General features: G+C 33.9%; 1 long non-coding RNA gene across 1 annotated transcript; it reads right to left on the reverse strand.

Annotated features, from left to right (window-relative positions):
- On the reverse strand, window positions 1258–3238 carry LOC110264344. The gene is made up of 3 exons (XR_002350402.1): window positions 2780–3238; window positions 1411–1640; window positions 1258–1313 (listed from the first exon to the last, which is right to left on the reverse strand). It is a non-coding gene; the product is annotated as an uncharacterized LOC110264344 (long non-coding RNA).

A 15632-nucleotide genomic window follows, 5' to 3' on the forward strand; every position in this document is an offset into this window, starting at 1 on the left:
TTACTTGTTGCTGTTGTATTGGATCCTCGGTACAAACTAGATTATCTCTGTTGGTGTTTGGAGGATGTCTATGATAAGGAAGTATCTACTAGCATGACTGGTGTTGTTAAACTCACATTAGATACATTGCATAAGTTTTATGAAAAAGAGGTTGTCGATAATAAAGGAGTGGATGATGGTGGAGATTCAGCTAGTATTGTATTGGATGACAATATTAAAATCTCAGCTGGTGCCAAGGGCGTTTCTGAAAATCGAGTGAATATGTGGAAGAAACAAAAAAGAGAGAAGGCTAATGCAGATAGCAAGTCAGATGTGGAGAGATATTTGGCCGAGGATACTGTGGAAGATGAGAATTTTAATATATTGACTTGGTGGAAAGTGAATGCTTCAAAATACAGGATTCTTTCTCTCATAGCCCGTGACATCTTGGGTATTCCGGTTTCAACTGTTGCTTCTGAATCATGCTTCAGCACCAGTGGACGTGTGCTTGATGTCTTCCGTAGCTTTTTGTCACCATTAATGGCTGAAGCTTTGATATGCATCAAAGTTGGTTGTGCCCTTCTAAACAAGACGTTGGAGATCAAGAGTTTGATCAATTTGATAACAGTCAGAAGATTGTTGAAGGTACATTTATGATATCTTTATTATTTTTTACTTATTTATTTCAAGTAATAATCTTTTATATGAAAAATGAGTAATTTTATATGTTTTGTAGGTTTCACTAATGCATCCACATCACAAGGAACAAGTTGACAACATTATTGTCTATTGATAGAGGATGATTATTCTTATGAATTGTAAACCTTAACATTTTATGTTTAGAATGCATAAGACTTTAGACTAATGCATATTATTGTGTTATTTGTATTGACTTAAATATTTAGTGTTATTACTTATTAGACAATATTAGTATTAAATTATTGATTGTGGTAATGCTTTGGTATTGATTGTGATCATGTTTTAATTTTGAAGAAGGGTTGGTTCTTGTTATAATTTTTTAAGTGAATTTTACCATGTTAAATAATGGTTAGAGTTTTCGAAATTTGGATATTTTTACATGTTAGCTTACAAGAAGGTATCAATGTAATGTACTGTTAATGGCCCGGTTTTCACCTGGTATAACTGTGGCCTGAAAGAGTATTGGTTTCATCGGGTCTAGGGCCGGATTCGGGTCTAATAAATAGACCTGGTCTATATTTCAGGCCGGGTCTGGGTCACCTCAAACCCGGCTTCACCCGGCCCATGTGCACCCCTATCTTAAACTATCTCCCCTGTTTCTTTTGGAGTCTCTTGAATCTTGTCCCGATCTAAACCTAAAAGATACATCATAGCCAATCAAGTCCAAGGTATTACAAATTATACAAAAAAACATGGTTAAGCTTAACACTATAGACATCTTGTTTGGTTTACGTACCCAAAGTCGTGCAAGACCTCTTTCTATAAGAATGAATTCTTCCCAGACGCAATTTCAAGTTCAACAATAAGACTATCCTCATAGCATGCCTGCACAATATAAGACAGTGCAGTTTGAAGTAGTGTAATAATTGGAAACTATAAGTCATCAACACAACTAACCAGAGGCACTTTCCATTCAACATCAGCAACATTTCAAGCTTCGGGGCAACTAAAGAATATGCCAACTGGAAACCATGGTCACTAATTAAATAATAAAGTGCGAAAAAAAACCATAACAGAAATTGAGAAGCTCATTATTAGTTAACAATTATATAATATGAAAAAATCATACTCATCTCTCTCCCTCTCTCCCAATGTCCTCCCCCTTTTTATTTCTACCCTCTCTCTGCCATATTAGGACAAAATCATTTTCTCTGCCTAAGTGAGATGGAATCCATCCTTCAATGTCTTGGGATGTAGTTAAATCACAAAACAAGAAATTAGAAGGCTATAGAGGAATTTTTCTCTAAAATGCAAATAACTGATGATCAAAGAAAGCAGAATTTGATATGGACTAAATTACAGTTCAAAGAAAGCAGAATTTGATATGCAGTTCAAAGCTTCAAAGGTAAGGACTAATACATTCACTACCAATAAATTACAATAGCAAGCTATGGATTTCAAAGTATGCCATTTGTGTTATCAGGTATGAAAATCTCTATAGTCCATTATGTTTCTTCTGTTTTCCTGTGTCCACTTTTTTGTTTATATTACAAAAATGAAAAGTTGGAGCTGAAAATTCATACAAATAAAATGGAACCAATACTTTCAACATGAAATCAAGAGCATGTGTTATGTGTATCAGATCAATAAAAGTAGTAGATTTTAACATGTATGAAACTATTTGTTGGAACTGGAGACAGAAAGTAAAGTACATTGATGAATCACAAGAGTACAAGATAGAGAGGATTTTAAGAGACAGATGTCAAATAACCTACTTTATACACAATTACTTCTAGTTAAACTACTCAGTCAAACCACATTCTAAAAAGAGGATCCTAATCCTAAGACTAATTTGAGATTACAGTATTAGATATAATTGAATATAAATAGGAATTTCATAATTTGGCTTTGCTAAACTATTGAGGATCTAAAGCACTTTTCTCCTATAGAAAAAGAACAGGAGGTGAGGCAATCCTCATTGTTCCTGAATTGAAATAGTAGGAAGAAGTCAGTCAGTAAAAATATATTTGTTTCAGTTTTCATAAATTTGAGTTGGAAAATATTGAAAAAAGCCAGTTGTGGTATCATGATGAATTTATATAAGACTTGATCATCAAAATCTTGATAATTCATACACTTGGTCCTTAAATCCAGATTTTACCTTCACCTCCTCCAATATTTGGTGTGAAAGAAATATGTCTGTGTTTGTTATGAACCCAAAGCTAAATTTCTTGCGGTACTTTGTTCCGAATTGAATCAATTCCTACAATGTTGAGAGTCTCAAAAAATGTAAGACCTTTGGCTGTGTCTTTTGTTTACAAGATAATAAAACCACCAAAATGACTATGGCAGTTCAAAAAAGTAACAGACCCTTTTTTTCTGGTCAGACATATGAGATCGTACCATCCTAATTTCTCCAGTCACTATACTAATAGCATCACCTATATGCCTGTGTGCTGAGAACGCATCCAACCATGAGTTAATAGGCAATTTGTTGAACTAAAAGTCTCTTGCGAATGATGTTGCGTGCTTCAGCGAAGAGAATAGAGATGCCTGTTTCATCGTCTTGCAAAATGAGATGCTAGAGCCGCAAAGAAAGAGGTCCCTCTCTTCTAATTTCCTTGATAAGTCCAATCACGTCAATCAATATATAACTCCAAGTACAGTAGGTTAAACAAATGACAAATGAGAAAAATTTAAGATAAAATAGATTATTAATATCACTTTCCAAGTGGATCAATAGTCACTTGTAAGTAATATAATTCAAGTTTTTCCATGTTCTAATTTCTATTATATGATAGTTGCTAATTAATAATATTGCAAGTGTCTAACTCTTATCTAGACTATACATGGAGTAATAGTATACATGTCTTATATTGGTAATTAAATACATCTATAAATCAACAGCCTCTTCGCAAGTATCGATGGCATCAATGATGGATTTTTCTAAATCATCATCCCTTCTCAATGAAAAACCCTCGACGTCACACTCAGACAACCCAGTCAAATTCGGTTGGGGGGAAGTTTGATCTCACAATGTTCATTATCTTCACCCATGTCCAACAAATCTCTTGGCTTCACATGGACTACTACAATCTATTCCTTATTAACTTCATCATCCATATAGTATACAAGGTGAGCCTCGGATGCAAGAATGTATGGTTCATCAACTTCTCAATCACTGACTTGAATCGGATGAGAGAAATTGACCACTGTGTCCCAAAAAGTCCTGTTTTATGCCTCTACCAGAGGTGGTGTTTGTCCAGATACATCTAAACAAGATGACTGTGAGTTGACCACTGTAATTTAACTTAATGATGTTCACTAGTTTTCCATAATACAAGACGCTGCCAACAACATTACTGTCGCGCTTGCTTGCATAACTCCTAGTGTCAGAAGTGACATAAACCCCGCTATTCTGGGTTTTCAACCCTTCTTCTCTCAACAAAGTTTTAAACTTAAATCCATTTACGTTGTAAAATATAAAGTGACTAACTTGAACATTGGGGCCACATGCAAGCCACTGCAATTCGTTCGAATGCCTGATGCTTCCCAATGGAACTTGGCAGGGAACAATTATGTGTTTCATCAGTTTGGGATACAAACGACAGAACACTATCGAATATGTAATGGATTAATCATAACAGGATTCACCTCATGCTTGAACCACTTGGGAAATTCTCTGTGCACAATGCTGTCTATGTGAGACTGAGACCTTGTCTTACTTCGCAACTTTTTCTTTGTGATGGCCCTAAAATCACTGGATAGATCACAACCGTTTCATGTCAGGATCTCCAACTATAGCAGGATCATTTTCCTATTTCATAATTTCATATGCACTTACTCTAAGAATTTTTTCACAGCCGAGCAATTGACCAATACGTGACGATGAGCTTGAAATTTTTCAGTTGGTGTGAGAGTGTAAAAAGAAGCAGCCCCCATAGCCTTTCTAACATCTGGGAATATGGTTACACTTTCACTAGGCATAGGTTCACTCGGTCGATCGTCAACACGCATTGGTCGATTAATCCGACTCTTGACATTATCTAGATATCTTGAACAGAATATAAGAATCTCTTCAGATAAGTATCCCTCTACAATTGAGCCCTCTGGTTGTGATCTATTATGCACGTACTGCTTGAGACGACATAGGTACCTTTAAGAATATAACACGTGACTTAGTCTGTGAGGGTTATCGGAAGAAAAAACGTAAAAACAAATTTGTTTGATAATTATCTTTCAATTGGCTACATTGACCGATAATGCACTGGGCCACCAAGGTACACCTCCTTGACCAGATGCACAGTCAAGTGAACCATGAGGCACAGAGTATAGACCACATGTTCCTTAAGAAGATGAAGTTGTTGAAGGTCTATAGATTTGCTGCATATTCGGCAAAAAAAGGATGATAAATTCGCCAGGACAGAAGACACTGGGGCAGGCAATGCATTTCTTAATGCAATTAGCAGTAGATGTTCCATTAGAATGTGACAGTCGTAACTTTTCAATCCCGATAACTTGTGCTGTGGTAAGTCAACACAGCGAGAAATATTGCTAGAGTACCCATCTGGAAAGACTACATTCTTGATAGTCCTTAGAAAGGCATCCTTCTGTGGATTGGACATAGTACAGACGACAGATGGGTACTTTCCATCTTCCCGTGGCCACAAATCATGCTTGATTCCCATCAACTGGAAGTCTTTTCGAGCTTTAAAGTGGTCTTTAGATTTACCTTTCTCGTTCAGTACGGTAAAAACTATGTTGTCACACACATTCTTCTCTATGTGCATTACCTCAAGATTGTGACGTAGTCCATTGTTCTCCCAATATGGAAGCTCAAAGAATATACTCATTTTCTTCCAAGGAGACTTGTCTTGCATGGCAGTTTGCTGTCTGCGTGTCCTTTTCCCAGCAACCAAGTGCACCTTGCCAAGTTGGACATGCACATCCTCTAATTGTCTCATAATGTCTCCACTAGAGAATTTGATAGGTGGACCTCTATTCTCTATCTTTCCATTAAATCTATCCCGGTCTTTTCTATATCTGTGGTCATGATTCAAAAAGCGACGATGAACTATGAAACACTATTTCTGACTGTGTGTGAGCTGGTTAGTCTCATCATCCAAATTACATCCAAGACAAGCTCTCCCACCGTACATATTCCACCCAGATAAGTTGCCAAAACCTAAAAAATCGTTGATTGTCCACATCAATGCAGCATACATCTTGAAGGTTTTTTTTCTTGTTAGCATCGTATGTTTCAACACCAACCCACAACTACTTCAACTCATCGATCAAAGGTTATAGGTAGACATCTATATCATTTTCAGGCATTTTAGGACCAGGAATAATCATAGAAAGGATAAAGGTGGGTTTCATGCAAATCCAAGGAGGTAGGTTGTACGGAATAAGAACCACGGGCCAAATAGAGTACTTCAAGCTCATGTTTCCAAAAGAGTTGAAGTCATCACTAGCTAAGGCTAAGCGAACACTGCGCAGATTGCCAGAAAAGTCAGAATATCTTCTATCAAGTGCCTTCCATGCCTCGCCGTCCCTTGGATGCCTATACATACCGTTAGAGTTACGACCTCTCTTATGCCACAACATGTCAAAGACTATCTTACTAGACGTGTATAACCACTGCAATCGTGGAACAAGGGGGAAGTAACGAAGAATCTTCGCCGCTTGCGGTTTTCCATTCTTCTTAACAACCATGATGATCCTCACTCTAGAGTTCTTCTTAGTCTTTTGCTTCCATCTCGATGTCCCACATCATTTGCATTTAGACAGCTATTGGTCGCTGCCCTAGTATAGCATGCAGTCATTTGGACATGCATCTATCTTCTTGTTCGCGATACCAAGCTTTCTAATAATCCTCTTGGCATGGTGCATATTGCTCGGGTACTTGCATGCTCAAAGGCATCCACCAGTAACTCCAATATCATCCCGAAGGCCTTGTCGCTCACTCCGCACATGGACTTTATATGATACAGCCTCACAAAGAAAGACAGCTTAGAGAACCTTGAACATCTTGGGTATAACTCCTGCTCTTCATCATCGAGTAGGTCATGAAAATTGCGGGCCTCGCAACTAAGTTTATTGTATAAGTATGGCAACTCTTCCACATCCCCTCTAGCATGTTCATTCTCTGAGTCTTCTTCATCGCCATGGAGTCTTGGAAAGTTGAATGCCTTGTGTACCATGTCAACATTGGGGCACCGAAGTTTCTATCGGGTTCTGTTTCTTGACCATCAATAAAGTTCTCTTCTACGTGTCTCTCACCGTGATGTACCCAAAATGTATAACTAGGAGGGAAAGATTTTATCAGCAAATGATCGTACGCATCCTCTCTAGTTTGGAAAAGGCAGAACTCACACTTCGGACATGGACAATGGATCATCCAATCGGATGATGCATTGGCAAATGCGAAATCCAAGAATCTGTTCAAATTGTTCCTATATTCTGCGCCATCTCGTGGCTTTGAAATTCAACTCTTATCAATATCTAATTTAATGAAATAATAGAACAACGAATATTCAAATAATAAAGTCAGACTACTAGAAAAACTTAACAATAAATCTTAATTAAAAATGAAAATATATACTATGATATAGTCATACTATTTGAAATAAACTGGGAGAATAACTCTTAAAACGAAAAATAGAAAATACAGTTACTAGCATCCAGGATAATACGCAACTCACAAAATTATTCGAAAAAGTTGCTTACTCATTGAAAAATTCTGCACTTTCTAAAAAAATTACTAGAAAAAAAAAACTCTGTTCCAAAGCCAAAAAATTGAAATGGAAAAGAAAACTTTCTTACAAAAAAAATAAGAAAAGAGGAGTAAAAGTTAAGAAAATACTTAAGACAAAAGCATAATATAAGCAAACAATCCAACTTAAAAAAATACGGACTTAAAAATTGTTATAGTTGGATAAATAAAAAAATAAATAGACAACTATAATTAGATATAAAAACATTAGTGACTAAATTAGTTATCCACGTCACACTTATGTTAAATACATATCAAATAACCCCAACCTCTATTTAAAGAATCTATATGCCGAATCTCTATCAGGCAGTCAAAGATGAAACATATTTGTGATATGTCTAATTCTCATAATTTGCTGTGAATTATGATCTTAATCCTTTTGCTTCTCTCTTAAACGAGTCAAGCTTTTCCTAATATTCTGAGAAAAAGTAATATTAATTAAGTGCAGACATTTCTTTTTTTTTTATTTTTTCATGTTTTAAAAATCTTTTAAACTCATGCAGTAGTGAAACATAGACCAAAAGATTACATGAAAAGATTATATTCCCACAGATAATACAAGGCAAAAAGCCTTTGACAAAATAACGAGGAAATTAAAGAAACACCTGCAAGACTAGCAATGGTATGGTGTACACACGAACACAACAGAGTCACAAATTTATACCCAAATTCTTACATATGGGCACTAATTAAAGCCTCAGAATTTATATAAAGATTTGTTCAGGAAAAAGAAAGATGCTCAGGAACATCATTTAGGGAATTGAAATCGGAGCAAATGAAATTTCACAACAATAGCAAAGATAGTAATCACTAATAAAAGTCATAGACAATGATTACAATAAACAGAAAATAAAAGTTCAACAGTGAGCAAGGGAAAGAAATGTTTCACAATAAGCTAATCTGCTAATTATATATTTCATTTTTTCTTTTACCATTGAAACATGTATGTTTGCGAGATTGTGTCAAAATCATGCTACTTATATGCATCGAGCAAGTAACAAATATGCACAGCATCAACATCAAACTTAGTAAGTGTTGGGAATAAGACACGATTCCCCCTTGAGAAAACACCTTTGACAGAGAAATCTCAAAGCAAATATCTAACTACACCTCCCAACACTCTCAAATCAAAGAGTACAGAGGAAAAGAAAAATCAGATACAAGCTTAAAGTGTTTCTGACTGGTGCAAAAACAAATGGAGAACTTAGCCTCATATTTATAGTTTAGGCCACCCACTCCATTTGCTATCTTAAGCAATGTGGGACTAATTCAACCAAATCCTAACAGTAAGCTACTGAGCTTGCATGTAGAAAGTAAATAGCTCATAAAGGAAAAAGTGAGTAAGTTAACAATGCTAAGATCTTTTATGAAGTGCAAAGAGAAAAAAATTTAGAAAGTCAAACATTAGGTAGATTGCATACATACTAGATTGCCTTAAGTAATAGTTTCGATCGTAAATACATGGCATGCCATAACACTTTGATGAATTACCAATGCCGCCGCTACTATGACAATGACTAATTCAGAATAATTTCCAGCACTAGTTCATTAAAATAATTCTGCACATTCGAACACATAAATATAGCCCCCTGGGCATGGGGAAGGAGGGTCATTTGCTATTCAATCAAGACAGCGAGAAGAAAAAATTCTAACAGGTTCCATACAAGGGAATCTTGTGAGGTAATTGCTCAACCGGATTCTTTATCTTCAACAAGTTTTCTTTCTCCCTATTACTGCTTTTTAGAATCATTTTGTCTCCCTATTACTGCTTTTAGAATCATTTAAGCAGATGAATTAGTATTAAAAGAACCGAATCTAATGATAGATCAATCAAAGATAATGCAACAAAGGAAATATTATACTCAACTAAACATAAAGAAGAAAATGTAAAACTTCAACTGCATACATAATCTAATTGAATTAGGCATAAATTGCCAGCCCTGAAAAAGATCACTCATTTGATTCTTAGTAAGATAATTTGATTGAAAAAGCATTGTCAATGCAGAAATCAAGTTATAAGCAATTCACCATATCTCCAATACATTACCCATGAAACATAACACTATTGTAACATTTATAATGATTCCTACTATAGACGAGTTTTCAGCAAAAAATATTTTGGAGAGAAAGAAAAAAGCATAAAAAAAACCTATAATTAAAAGCATTGATATACATGACTAAAAATAGCAACTTATTGTTAGCAGTTTCAAGTTACAATAGTAAATTTAAGGAATAAAAGGTGAAGAAACTAAATGAGGTCAATCATCATATGGGACAGGTATTCCTGTAAGCATTGATTGCATGCCAAGAACATGTTTCATAAAATGGCACCAAAGAGAAACAGGAACAAATTTTTAACATCCTTTTTAACAATTCCAAGTAGCAATATGAAATAACATGCAATATCACTTTCAAAACCATGACAGATAAAAGAAACAAGGCAAATACAATGAAATTTATGGACAAATAAAATAAGTTACAGTCGGAAAGAACAACCTGCTTTGAAAGTTTTAGAGAAATCATAAGGAACTATATTTCCATCTTTAATTATCAAATAACAGCCCAAACTTTAGCATAAACAAGCTCTTTGATTATTAACAGAATTTTTATATTTCAATCAATATAAGGATGTCGAAAACACAGAAGGATCCAGTAACACTTCACTCAATTTAATTCGTGTTCAAAGTGTTCCAACAGTCATATATAAATGGGCTTCAAAGTTGCTACTTTTCTGTTCATATATTTGATAGAATACACAATATTCTTTCAATATAGAAGTGGATTCTACTAACTTTATTCAATCACACAATCATGCAAGAAGTAAATTCTTTATCGCCAAATAGAAAAGGTAAAAATGGATACCAAGATCATATTGCATAGTAACAAAGAATTTTTCATGAGACTTGAGCTGAAGAATTAGGGTAAATCACTATATTAACCCAAGGGGATAAAAAATTACACAAATCCGCCAAATCAAAAATTATTTCATGAATCAACCAATGCATATTTCTATATAATTTGAATTAGGTTGTTTCGAACTTGATTTACATGTAATTCAAATCACCTTGATTCGAATTACACACACGCATACACTTACTAATTCGAATCAACCTGATTCGAATTACACACATACAATAATTCGAACTAGGGTGATTCGAATTACACTCTAATTTATTAAAAAAATTAATAATTTATTAAAAAAATTATTAAAAAATTAATAATTAAAAATTAAAAAAATATATATTTTATTTCATGCATTAAAAAAAAGCTAACAAAATATTTAATTACGAGACTTCTTTAAAATATTAATGAGCTATCAATTCGAATTCCATACAATACTCTTTTTATCTATTTTTAATAGCTCATGAATATTTTTTAATAAATTTTTTTAAATTATATGGTGAGATATTACATGATTCGAATTACACATAGAGAAGTTCGAATCACTCTGATTCAAATTATATGGTGAGCAATTCGAATTATATATAATACTCTTCTGCCATTCTTGATAGCTCATGAATATTTTTTAATAAATTTATTTTAACTATACCACAAAAAAATATTTTATTCTATGCAAAATAATTTAAAAAATTGATTAAAAAAAGTTAGGAGTATTATAAAAATTTGTAATGTTCTAATAACTTAGGTAAATACATGCATGTATAAAACTTTTAAATAAAATACTCTACATAGTCAACAATAATTTAGAAATTAAAGAAAACATTTTATTCCATCCAAAATAATTAAAAAATATATTTTATTCTATACAAAATAATTTTAAAAAAATGGCTTAAAAGATGTTATGAATATTATAAAAGTTTGTAATATTCTAGTGATTTAGGTAAATACATGATAAAAATATATTTTCTTTAATTTCTAAATTATTATCGACTATGTAGAGTATTTCTTTAATGTCCTAAGTCATTACAAATTTTTATAGTACTCCTAACATCTTTTAAGCCATTTTTAAATTATTTTGCATAGAATAAAATATTTTTTTATGGTATAATTAAAATAAATTTATTAAAAAATATTCATGAGCTATCAAGAATGGGCAGAAGAGTATTTATAGAATTCGAATTGCTCACCATATAATTCGAATCAGAGTGATTGAACTTCCCATGCGTAATTCAAATTATGTAATATCTCACCATATAATTTAAAAAATTTATTAAAAAATATTCATGAGCTATTAAAAATGGACAAAAGAGTATGGTATGGAATTTGAATTGATAGCTCATTAATATTTTAAAGAAGTCTCGTAATTAAATATTTTGTTAGCTTTTTTTAATGCATGAAATAAAATATTTTTTTATTTTAAATTATTATTTTTTAATAATTTTTTAATAAATTATTAATTTTTTTAATAAATCAGGTTGTAATTTGAATCACCCTGATTCGAATTATTATATGTGTGTAATTCGAATCAGGTTGATTCGAATTAGTGGGTGTGTGCGTGTGTGTAATTCGAATCAAGGTGATTCGAATTATATGTAAATCAAGTTCGAAACAACCTAATTTGAACTATATAGAAATGTGCATTGGTTGATTCATGAAATAATTTTTGGTTTGGCAGATTTGTGTAATTTTTTGCTCTCCTTGACTTATTTAAGTGATTTGCCCGAAGAATTATGCAAAAAGAGAGATAGAGAGTAAGGCAGAGAATATATTCAGTCACTACTGATCCAAATATCAAGACTCAGGAGGTTCAAAAATTGGGACAAATTTTTATCAGACTAGGATTCGAACTAAAATAGTAAACAAATTGGAAACAAGTAAAATTAAACTAAATTGGTGCAAAGATATTCGATCAACAAGCAAAATGATTAAATTGAAACAAACGTACAAAGACAAAAGATGAAATTGAAAAAACAGAAAAAGAGGGAAAAAGTGAACCAGGAAGAGGGGAGAGGGAGCGTTCGAGCGGTGCACAACAGGGCAAGGGAAAAAGATGACGACGACGACACCGGGATGGTTGGGAAGCCACGCGACGACACCGGACGTGCACAGCAGAGGGATGAACAACGGACGTGCCTCTCCACCTTCCTTTTGCGCGCGTGAGCTCTGTGGTAGCTTGAGCAAATCCGTGACGAGGAAGGATGTAGCGGCAGCAACTAATGAACAGAAGGTATACGGCAACAAGGAGTCTTGAAACTGGTGATTCACGCCTTTGCCCCATTTTGGGTTCACGCGAAAATGAGGAGAATGGCCCTGGCTTCACCCAATTTCGAATATGAAATCAAATTGAGCAAAATGTTATTTGCGGCGGTTGATACACAAAACCACCACTATCTTGATCAATCTTTGACAGAGACAAATAATGCTACCAGAATTGCAGCTACTCAATCAATTTGTGGCGGTTCGGAAAAATGCCGGCAATTTTTCGCTGCAATTTTCCGTTTCCCTTGTAGTGCCCTTTAGTCCATAATGAGAAATTACAAAATGAAGATGGATCTGGAGAGGTAGATGCTTCGCAATATAGAAGTCTCATTGGAAGTCTTCTTTATCTAACTACCACAAGACTTGACATCATGTATACAACAAGTTTACTATCAAGATTCATTCAAAAGTCAAGTCAGAAGCACTATGGGCTGCAAGAAGAATTTTAAGATATTTACGAGACACAAAGGATTATGGCATTCATTATAAATCTACCAAAAATCTAAAACTACTTGAATATACCGATAGTGATTGGGCAGGATCAATTGATGACATGAAAAGCACTTCTGAATATGCATTTATACTAAGATCTGGAGTATTTTCTTGGGCATCAAAGAAACAAAAAACTGTGGCTCAATCATCTGCTGAAGCTGAGTATGTTGCAGCCGTAAATGCTACTAGTCAAGCATTATGACTAAGGAAAATATTCGAAGACATAGGAGAACAACAAGAAGAACCAACAAGTCAGCAACAGCAATAGCAATAGCAATAGCAATAGCAATAGCAATGGCAAACAATCCAGTCCATCATAGTAGAACCAAGCATATAGCTACTAAGTATCATTTTATACGAAAAGCTACATTGAAAAAAAAAAAAAGATAAAGATCGAGTATTGCAACACAGATGAGCAACTGGCAGACATTTTCACTAAGGCACTATCAAGATCAAAGTTCGAATTATTTCGAAAGATGCTTGGAGTTACACAAATGTGCATTAAAGAGGCGTATTAATAATGCTTATAGAACTTTCTAGAATTTTCATGATCTTATTTCATAAAAATAAATCTAGATATTATGATGGAGAAGTCTAGAAGTTAAGTAAATAAATCAAATATTAAAAATATCTAAGATTAGTATCTAGAAATATCTAGGTTAATATCTAAAAATATTTAAGATTTAGAATTATCTAGAATCTAACTTATGAATCTTATAGATAGGCCATCATGAAGTTCTTTATAACTAATTAACAAACATATCAAATTCTACTAGTCTTTGTACTCTCTCCTTAACCCATTAATAATATGGGTAATGGTAGGTAGACAAAAAAAAAACAGACAGAATTTGTCTTATTTAACATTAATTAATTGTCGCAACAATTAATGAATGCTAAATAAGGTAAGTTATGGCTATTTTTAGCTGATTTTCTTTGGTTATCAAACATTTCCGTAATAATATAACTACAAATTTCTCAAATCATTCATCCAAACTATTTATTTATCAAAACTATCCTTACTACAATATTCAAGTCCATATACACTAAACCAACATCAAACTATTTCATAAAACTAACATGCTCTATCCCCACTATACTTAGTCTCAAATAAACACGTAATATATAGTTTAGCCTGTCTCTTTATTTCTTTGAGTGTACGAATAGTTGCTTGATTCGTCACACCCCTAATGTTTCAAGCTATAATAATCATAGAAACATAAAGCTAAGGAAAAGAAGAATTATACTCTTCAAAGAGAACAAGGGTACCACTGTACCAGGGCAGGCTGCGCCCATTAAGCACATTGCATACCCCCATTTGTAATGGAGGGTCTTTCTCTATCTGCACTGCTCCATATTCTTCCGTACCTTCACCTTTTTTCATATCGAACCATTGCCTCAACAAATTTACTTGAGTCAAGTGACTCAAAATTAGGGGGTGTAGGATCAGGAGATTCCTCTCTAGAGAGGTTCTGGTTATTGTCTATCATCAGTTTCAGGTATTTCTGGTGTGGAAGCGGGGCTTAGTGAGCTATTATTTGTCCAATTCTCTTGGTAATGGGCAAATAAATTCTGTTTTTGTGGGATGAGGTTGGTATTCTAGGTCTGGGAGAGAGGTTGGCTTTGCGCAAAGGTGTTCTGGGCTGTGTTGTTTTGGGCTAGTATAGTACTGATTTGTTGCTATGTTTGGCAGTGTTTTTACCTAAGTTAGGTTGGGTTTGGGCATTGTTAGAACTGGGATGGTGCTTTGGGAATTTTTGCTTGTGGTTGAGTTGCTTGAAACTAAGGCCCAGTTTGGATAAACAATTTAATTAAGTTACTTTTGAAGAAATAGTTTAAACAATAAATGTTTATATTAAAAGTAACTTATAAATAAGTTATTTTGTATTTGGTTTTTTAGTTCTAAAAATACTTATTTTAAGAGAAAAGTGATAAAAAGCTTTTTATTATGAGAGAAGTCATTTTTTTAACTTCTCCTTAAGCACCAAAATAGTTTTTTAAAAAGTTGTAATTTTGTTTTGAAAATTGTACCAAACGGACCTATCCAAACGGACCCTAATTCCTATTTAAGCTGAATAGAGAACTGAGGCCCACAATTGTGGATCCTTGTCATATTTAACCCATATAAGCTATAACAGGCCAAGGAGGACAAGTTGGGATAACTCATAGTTTGTTGCCCAATGTGAGACTAGCATTTCACTAAACCAGAAGTTTATACTAGAAAGTGTTGGGCTACACGATGATGGCTGTTCTTGGCCCATGCCAATCTAGAAAGCATTAAGGTAAAAGTGGTAGAGCAGGCAAAGATTAAAGCAAAGCGAAACTCAACGTTTGTAATTATTTTGTCCCTCATTTTTTTAGTTTTTCCAGGATCTCATAAATAGCAACACATGTATGCTATATGAACAAATAATAAAATGCAGTGTTAAAGAGAGTTTCTTTAACAAATTTCAACAAATAATAATGCCGTGAGAACTCACTTTTAGTGAGTGGTTTGGATACGGCTGTTTAGCATATTCAGCAATCTCAAATGCACTAGAAAGTCTATAAACCGCTTGATAGGCATCCACTTTTGAAACCCATCACTCGT

The sequence above is a fragment of the Arachis ipaensis genome, chromosome B07 (assembly GCF_000816755.2).
Source record: "Arachis ipaensis cultivar K30076 chromosome B07, Araip1.1, whole genome shotgun sequence".
Classification (NCBI taxonomy): domain Eukaryota; kingdom Viridiplantae; phylum Streptophyta; class Magnoliopsida; order Fabales; family Fabaceae; genus Arachis; species Arachis ipaensis.